Source organism: Suncus etruscus, chromosome 4 (genome assembly GCF_024139225.1).
Source record: "Suncus etruscus isolate mSunEtr1 chromosome 4, mSunEtr1.pri.cur, whole genome shotgun sequence".
Classification (NCBI taxonomy): Eukaryota; Metazoa; Chordata; class Mammalia; order Eulipotyphla; family Soricidae; genus Suncus; species Suncus etruscus.
This window is the reverse complement of record NC_064851.1, coordinates 155,017,651-155,025,918: the sequence shown is the minus strand read 5'-3', so window position 1 is coordinate 155,025,918 and position 8,268 is coordinate 155,017,651. Positions and strand designations below refer to the sequence as shown.

The 8,268-nt window shown below is 47.5% G+C and overlaps 1 pseudogene; it reads left to right on the top strand.

Moving 5' to 3' along the window:
* The first annotated feature begins 6,668 nt into the window (after window positions 1-6,668).
* On the top strand, window positions 6,669-6,769 carry LOC126007566 (uncharacterized; annotated as a pseudogene).
* The last annotated feature ends 1,499 nt before the right edge of the window (window positions 6,770-8,268 follow it).

Sequence of the window (8,268 nt, the reverse complement as noted above, 5' to 3'; positions counted from 1 at the left end):
TCTCTCCCCTGCAAAACTCCTCTTTATTCCTGTAATAGAAGCTGCCGCGTCTGCCAAGGATGTCTAAGTTGTTGGCTTCCACGGTGGCCTGCAGCACGATTTGGGATGCTGCAGCCTCGTCTGCTGCAGCGGCACGCCCCCACCGCAAGCCCCTGCCTCCGCTGCCTCCACGGCCACGCCCTCTGTTGCCGTGGCCACGCCCCTTGCCTCCTCTGACGCCACGGCCAGGCCCCGTCTCCACTGTATGGGTTTTTGGCAGCCCCTGAATCTGTGCTTCCAAAACCTCCAGTTCTTATCTTATCTGAAGTCCCAAATTTAACATAAGGTATTATTACTACTTGGGCAATCGTCTCCCCTTTTTTGAAAGTCCAAGAAACTGGCACATTGATAACTACAATAATTTCTCCCTTTGAATCTGAATCAATTAAGTTACTGATATACCTTTTACGTTAAGGGAACTTCTGCCCAGAATCAAACCCATTGTATCTGAGGGGTGGGAGGTGGTCCCACTATGCCTGTGTGTAACATATAAGGGCATTCTCCTGGGTAAATTATAATGTCCTCTGGGCAAGTTATATCAAGCCCAGCACTGCCCACTGTGGCATGTGTTAATTCATTAATTGAGATTAATCTTCTTGGGCTGGGCTGGGAAGAATTATGGTTTGATGACTTTGATTTGTAAGGGCCTGGGGATTGGCCCTATAGGCGTTTCCCTGTTTTTTAATTGTAGATCCTGGAGGAACCAAATTTAACAAAAGACAGCAATTTCTTTTAATATGCCCTTGTTTTCCACAATGGTAACAGGCAAACTGGCTTCTCTCCCCTGCAAAACTTCTCCATATTCCTGTAATAGAAGCTGCCGTGTCTGCCAAGGATGTCTAAGTTGTTGGCTTCCACTGTGGCCTGCAGCATGGATTTGGGATGCTGCAGCCTCCTCTGACGCAATGGCACGCCCCTGCCTCCGCTGCCTCCACGGCCAGCCCTCTGTTGCCGTGGCCATGCCCCTTGCCTCCTCTGATGCCACGGCCAGGCCCCGCCTCCACTGTACATCTCTTGCTTCCTCTGACACCAGGGACACCCACTATCTTCACTGCCGCCAAGGCCACGCCCCTGCCTCAGAGGCCACGCCCCACCACGGCACACCCCCTGCCACCGCTACCTTCCACGGCCACGCCCTTTGTTGCCGTGGGCATGCCCCCTGCCGCAGCACACCCTTGCCTCCTCTGACGCCAGGGCCAGGCCCTGCCTCCACTGCACATCCCTTGCCTCCTCTGACACCAGGGAAAGGGACACCCACTGCCTTCACTGCTGCCAAGGCCACGCCCCTGCCTCCGAGGCCACGCCCCTGCCTCCGAGGCCACGCCCCCACCACGGCACACCCACTGCCTCCACTGCTGCCACGGCTACGCCACCCCGTGGCCCTGGACACTGCCATCGCCTGGGCTGCGAACATGGCCCTGGCCACCTCTGCCATGGACTCGGCCACCGCCGTCCTTGCCACCTTCTTTGGAGCTGCAGGTGCACCTTCGCCACCTGCTATTTGGTTTCTGCATCCCTCTGCGGCTGCCTCCATTCTGGGGGGGGGAGCTTAAGGGGAGGAGAGACCCACATTTTCCACCTTTTTTTGTATTATTACAGTGGCATTATTGATAACTCTAGAACAGGGATATGACAGAGATATAGGTATCAAATTATTATGTATGATACACCATATAACATAGCAATTGGGAAACATGCACCAGGATAGCTGAGAATTTCAAAACTCTAAAATACATTTCCCCAGACTTATGCAAACCAATATTAAAAATAGATACAGTACAAAATTTTCTGTTTGCAGTAAGGCATAAAACAAAACAATGATACATAGAGATAAGACACAATTTAAGTAATAAGACAATGACCGATGTCATTGTGCCTAGTCTGGTGCCTAGTCTTCCTTGACCTTCTTTTTCTCCTTGCAAACAAACCTCTCTCCAACTAAACAGGGCTCCTGAAGGAGTGGGAATACCTGTGTGCTGGGAAGTAGCGTGGTCCCTATGGCAAGCACTTGACAGCTCTGTGACCCCTAGAGAAGAGCTCAAAGGATGCTTATTCGCCCAGAGTCCCAAGTTTCAGGACTCAGATTGTTGACCATCCCCAGAAGTGGCATATGGTTCAAGGGGCACAAGACAAAGGATCCTGGGTTCTGCTCCCTCTCTTCTTCCCACAGCTGGAAGGGGCTACAAACTTTTCCCCCACCCTGGGGACTGGAGCTGTGCTCTGTGAGTTCAGTGCATTTCTATGCAGGAGGCTCAAGTTCAATTCCCAGCACCACCTGGTCCCCCAATGAAGCTTCATTCCCCACCCTTTCTCCCTAGGTAACTTGACCTTACCTGCAAGACCCTGCCCATTCCTGGGTGGGGTCTTGGAAAAGGTAGATAAAGCCTTTAACCCAAGGGATTAGGGTTTTTGCCCTTTTGGTCTTTGAGCAGCATGGAGGTCAAAGGGAAGATGGCTGAAAGGAGTTAAGATGCAGGGCTAGCTAAGAATGGCTGTGCTTGAAAGGTTATGATATAGGCCACACACATGTGGTGAATAGGGCATGAATAAAGTTGATGCTTCCTAATGTCTGCCTGTGAGTGAGTTCAATACCCGTCGCTTTCCTGGACCCCAGACCCGCCGGTTGATGAGGAATGAAGCCACGTGGCTGGGGCCTAAGTATAAAGGCCTCCATCCTTCACCATCCAGCACCATCGTTAATTATTTAATGCTACATCTGGCGCTCCAAACTCTGACCTGAAACCTAGACCCAAGAAAACAGCGAATATGGTGAGATTTCTGCTCTTCTGTTTGATTTTGGCTCTTTTCAGATGGAGTCAGCCCTAAGTGTTTGGCCACATGAAGCCATGTTCAAAGATGGCCACGACCCCTTCTAGGGGCAAAAATATCAGTAAAACAGGGGAGCTGAAAACTTGTATCACTCCCATCCAAGAGTCAGGACTGAAACTTTGTTGCTGAAAATTCTTTTTCCAAAAACCTCGGCCTCCTCAGATACTGATGGAGGGCCTTAATTGGAAAAGGTTCAGAAAGAAAAAGCTTCTACAAGCGGACTGATTTTCTGAGAACAACTTTTGGCTTGAATTTGGATTTTGACTTTGAAAATTTTGGACTGGACTTTTAGAACTCTGAACATCCAAAAGCCCCCTGCAAAAAAGCTGTGACCGAGAGAAACCTGCTTCCAAAGTGCCGCCCGGAGGGGAGAAAAGGCAGCTGCAATCAACCAAGGCCTGGGATCCGCCCTCCAAATCAGAAAGGTGAAATAGCACCAGTGGACCGGCGACCACACGGTCAACAGCAGCGCAAGTAAACCATCTGCGGGGCCTGGGACTATGGAAGGAAGCCAGGTGGTGAGATCAGCATGGGACAAAACAACATCTGGACTTATGGTTTTAGGTGTAGGGACTAGCGGGTAGTCATATATTTTACTCATAGTTGGTGATGGGATAAGTTTTAGTTAGTTAGTGGTTTAAAAATTTTTTTTAAAAAAAGGAGTAATAACAGTTTAGCCCATTTAAAGATCTGATTTCTAACCACCTGCATCTTTGTCTTGATTAAGTCATTTTCTTTATAGTTCAAATGTGTTTTGTTGTTTTCCATAGTTAATATTTTCAATTGCAAAATGTTTTACTGTGTGTATTTTAATGTACTTAGCCTGGTTTTAAAATGTATGTTATGCATTTATGCTGTAGTACTTGTGTGTAGGAAAGGTTAATAGGAACAGAAAGTTCCCTCAATATAGTTTAAAAGTATAGGAACGTGAAAGTTCCGGAATAGTGCTTGGTAAAAAAGCATTAAGAAAATATTAAGTTTCAGGTGTATAGTATATTTTGTAGAAATGTTATGTTTTTGAAAAGGGCTGGTATGTTAATTTTCACTTTATTACGTTGTTGCTTGAAACTATTAACCCACCTTTGGCTAAGTTGGAGTCAGGATTACAAAAGGTTATTTTATATTTCAGAGAAGGGAGAGATGAAGCCTCATCCCACACCCTTTCTCCCTAGGTAACTTGACCTTACCTGCAAGACCCCGCCCATTCCTGGGAGGGGTATTGGAAAAGGTAGATAAAGCCGTTGACCCAGGGGATTAGGGTCTTTGCCCTTTTGATCTTTGGCCAGCATGGAGGTCAAATGGAAGATGGCTGAAAGGAGTTAAGATGAAGGGCTAGCTAAGAATGGCTGTGCTTGAAAGGTTATGATATAGGCCACACACATGTGGTGAATAGGGCATGAATAAAGTTGATGCTTCCTGATGCCTGTCTCTGGATGAGTTTGAGTCCACCATTCACCTAAGCCTGGGACTCGCCAGCTGAATGGGGGTTGCGGAGCCACGTAGCCTGTGATGGGAGAGAAAAATCCACCCATTTTCATCCACAACCATCAATAATTATTTAATGCAACACCCCAAATTAAGGACTCTTTTTGCTTGGGGGGCATGGTCTGTTCACAATTCAAGTAGACCCCCAAGACCCAGCTCCTCTTGGCTGGACCGTGTCTATGGAGGCCCTTGTTGCTGCAGTTCGTAGTTGGTTCTGGGAGCTTGGCTGAATAAAGACCCTCCCAGTCCTGCCAGAATTCCTCACCACTCAAACAAGAGCATTCTTGATTTTAAGAACTTGGAGGTAGCCAAGAAGAGTGTACAGGTAGAACACACAGATGAGCCTGGTTTTATCCCCTGAACTACATAGGGCCTCTAAATACCAGGTGTGCCCCCAAACTCTTGCTCATACTCCCAAAATATTTTGAAACAGGAGTGCTTTTAGTGCGTTCTTTGTTTGCAGTTTCTATACCGCACTGTTTCCCATGAGGGTTCTGTGAGCCTAAGTTGCCTGTGAGCTTCCAGATAGGGAGAAAATAGCAGTATCCAGGGCTGTGTGAACCTAAAAGTCTCCACATGGCCTCTACCCTGAACCCTGCATAGGGAGCCCTAAACTTGTGTTCTCCCCTAACAGTTGGAAAGTGAGTGGGTACAAGAGATAGAAACTCTTGCCTGGAGTACAGTCTAATGGCTGTGCTGAATCCCTCTACTATGGTACTAAGTAGATTCCTGATGCTAGAAGTAGTAGTGTCTGTGGGATACAAAAGTGGAAGAGACCAGGAACTAGAAGCTGACACCCTGGTGTCTGTACCCTGGAGTCTACTAGAGACTTCCTCACAAAGCATTGGCTTTCTAGAGGATCCTCTTTCTGGTGGGTAAGTGGACTGCCTGGGGATCAGGCCTGGTGTCAGTGTAGACCATGTACCTATTAGCCTTGTACCTGAATTTCTTCAATTCTCTTGGCCTTAATAAGTGTGTGGCTTCTAAGTCTTGATCAAGCCATTCAACCTTTGGTGTTAAATGAGGATGAAACATTGCTTGAGTTCCAGCAACATAAAGCCCATTATATCAAGCCTGTGAAGGGGGCAGGCTTGGGAATGAGTGGGAATTGGGGACAATGGTGGGACTGTTCTTGAAACATGGAATAGCAGAACCAAATGCATAATGAGCAACTATGTAATCATGGTATTTAACTAAATATAAAAATTTAGTTATGCTCCAAATACAACAGGAAGGCATTTTCTGGTATCTTGTATCTAATTCTAGGAAATGTAGAGAAAAATGCTTCCCCCTACTGATCCTATATCTGAAAGAAACTTACCCATTCCAAAAATGTACATGTGTTGTCTTAATATAAAGAGTCCTAGAGTGGGTAGGGGAATGGTGAGGCCTTTCTGGTCTCGACCCAGCTCCCGCAGCTCCTATGGTTTGGCCAGTCTGAGGGTTGCAGGGTGAGGGCAAGGAGATTCACAAAGCAGCCAGATGAAGTTTCCAGGATCTTTCTTATTGGGGTGGCAGAGGTTCAGGTTCTTGTCAAAGGATCACTACAGTAAACAGAGCTCAGTCTGAGGGTGGCTGTCATGAGCGTCTTTTCCCCAAAAAGAGCCTAAATGCACTTCAAGGAACACCTTGATCCAATGGGATAAGAACAAAAGGACAGTGTGGCTGGCTTGGGCTTCTGTATGCTTCAGCCACTCCTAATTTCAGTGGGACAAACTAGCGCAACTCCCTGCTGTACTGACCACTGTCACTCCAATGAAACCTTTGGAAGTGGCTTGAACAATGAATTGGCAGGCAGAGATTGTATGTAGCATCCAAGATCTATACTATTGCTTCCTAGTGACTGTTGTTTGCTACCAATTGGCACAGATTCAGTCCTGTCTGAAGTACTCCCCAGCTCACAATACTAGGGGAATTTCCTCTCTTTCAAGGAGATAATCCACTGGTCCCCACAAAGCTATGTCCTGGGCTGGATGGTCAGAGTTAGCCAGACAGTTTCTCAGCAGTTGAGTTCCTAATGCTAACCAAGGCTGTCTCTGGAAGTTGAGGCATGAAGGCATCTGGCTACAGACCCCAGGCCTGGTTTCCTGCAGTGTTGCCTTCTTGGTCCTTTATTACTTCTGCCCCACTTCCCATCAACTCCCTGGCAACATGCAGTTGGGTTTCAAGTTTCTGGACTTACTATATCCTCTAGACCCAAACCTATCCAGCTTGTGCCCCTCGACCAACCTCTACCGATCAGTGGCAAACTAGTCATGCTAGGATAGGGGCATTGTCATGGCTTTTGAGGAGTCACGTTAGAATGCTGTATCAGGGTGCTCACTTTGGCAGCACATACATTAAAATTAGAACCATATAGAGAAGATAAGTATGGTCCCTGTGTAAGGATGACATGCAATTTTTTTTTCTTTGTTTTGGGCCACACCCGGTGGCGCTCAGGGTTTACTCCTGGCTATCTGCTCAGAAATAGCTCCTGGCAGGCACGGGGGACCATATGGGACACCGGGATTCGAACCAACCACCTTTGGTCCTGGATCTTCTGCTTGCAAGGCAAACACCGCTGTGCTATCTCTCCAGCTCTTACATGCAAATTCTTGAAGCATTCCATGTTCTGAAGAAAAAATGCTGCATTGGTGCCGGTCAAGTTGAATTTAGACCTTGATTTGCATACTGGCTTCCCTGACCTTAATAACGAGGACAGATTCAGAGAAACTCTGCAATTATTGAATTTTAAATACAGAGTCCTGGAGCTGAGGAGACAATAAGCTCAAAGTTCTTGACTTACAACTGTTCTGCCTGATACTTCAGAACTTGGTCCCAGCTCTGCTTAGGAAACTAACCTCTGAGCCTAAATTGTTAGAATTTAAATTTGCCTTCAAATCACCCTGGTGGAATCTTTCCCTTTTGTTCCTGGAGCAAAGAAAATGCTGCTCAGGGATGAAAATGCCTAAATTGGGTTATTTCTGCCCCCTCCAGGTTAGAGCGAATATTGCTCCTATTGGTCTTAGGCACACAGGCAAGTGTGGGACAGGAAAGCCCAGCCAGCATCCTGACTCCTCTCCTATCCCTGAGACAGATCCTGGAAGTGCTGCTTGATCTTCTGCCCTTATGATCTTAGATTTTGAAGATCTGGAGCCTGAAGGTCTCAAATGCCAAAATTTAGAAACCAACTGACAGAGGTGACCTGATAATGATCAGATGTCCAGACTTTGTGCACCCAACTAGAACCTCCTTTTCCTAAGACTTTCTGCTCCTCTATCTCCCCCACTTGGAAGCAGGGGGAGCAGTCAGAGAGCACCTGAACCACCCCCCCACTCATGCCTATTGAACTCCTCAGGAAAAAATTCCTGTGGAAATCTGTAGAATGCCCTAGCAGTGCCCTCCATAGTCTGGGGCAAGAGTCTTCCATAGAAGCTCAGGACTGAGGCTCGTGACTTGTCACCCTCGCCTCCTGGGGGGCAGCAGACATTTTCCACCTTGTGTGAGCTCAGCCATGGCCCAGTGAAGGGCATTGGGGTGGGGACGTTCATGTGAAATGAACTTCTCATTCTCTTTTGAACCTATGCTAAATGGTCTGCACCCTCAACTCAAGCATGGGCCTTACCCCATTCCTCCTCTTCCCAGCTCTCATTTCCACTGAAGGGCAGATTTGGGAAGGTGTGTGGATATGCCTACCACCTCCACAGAGTGGACACGGAGCCCCTTTCCTGGGGGCCTATTCCTATTAAGGGGGCCCTGATGTTTACACATTCACTGTGTGGGGAGGGAGAGTGGGTTTGGGGGGACCAGGAGATTTGAAACCCCTTTACTGTTCAGAAAAGACCCCATCCCCACTTCTACTTTTTGCTAAGTCCCACACATACATTTCTCAGGTCTCTGGCATGACTGTTTTCTGCTCAGACCCAAGAAGAGCCT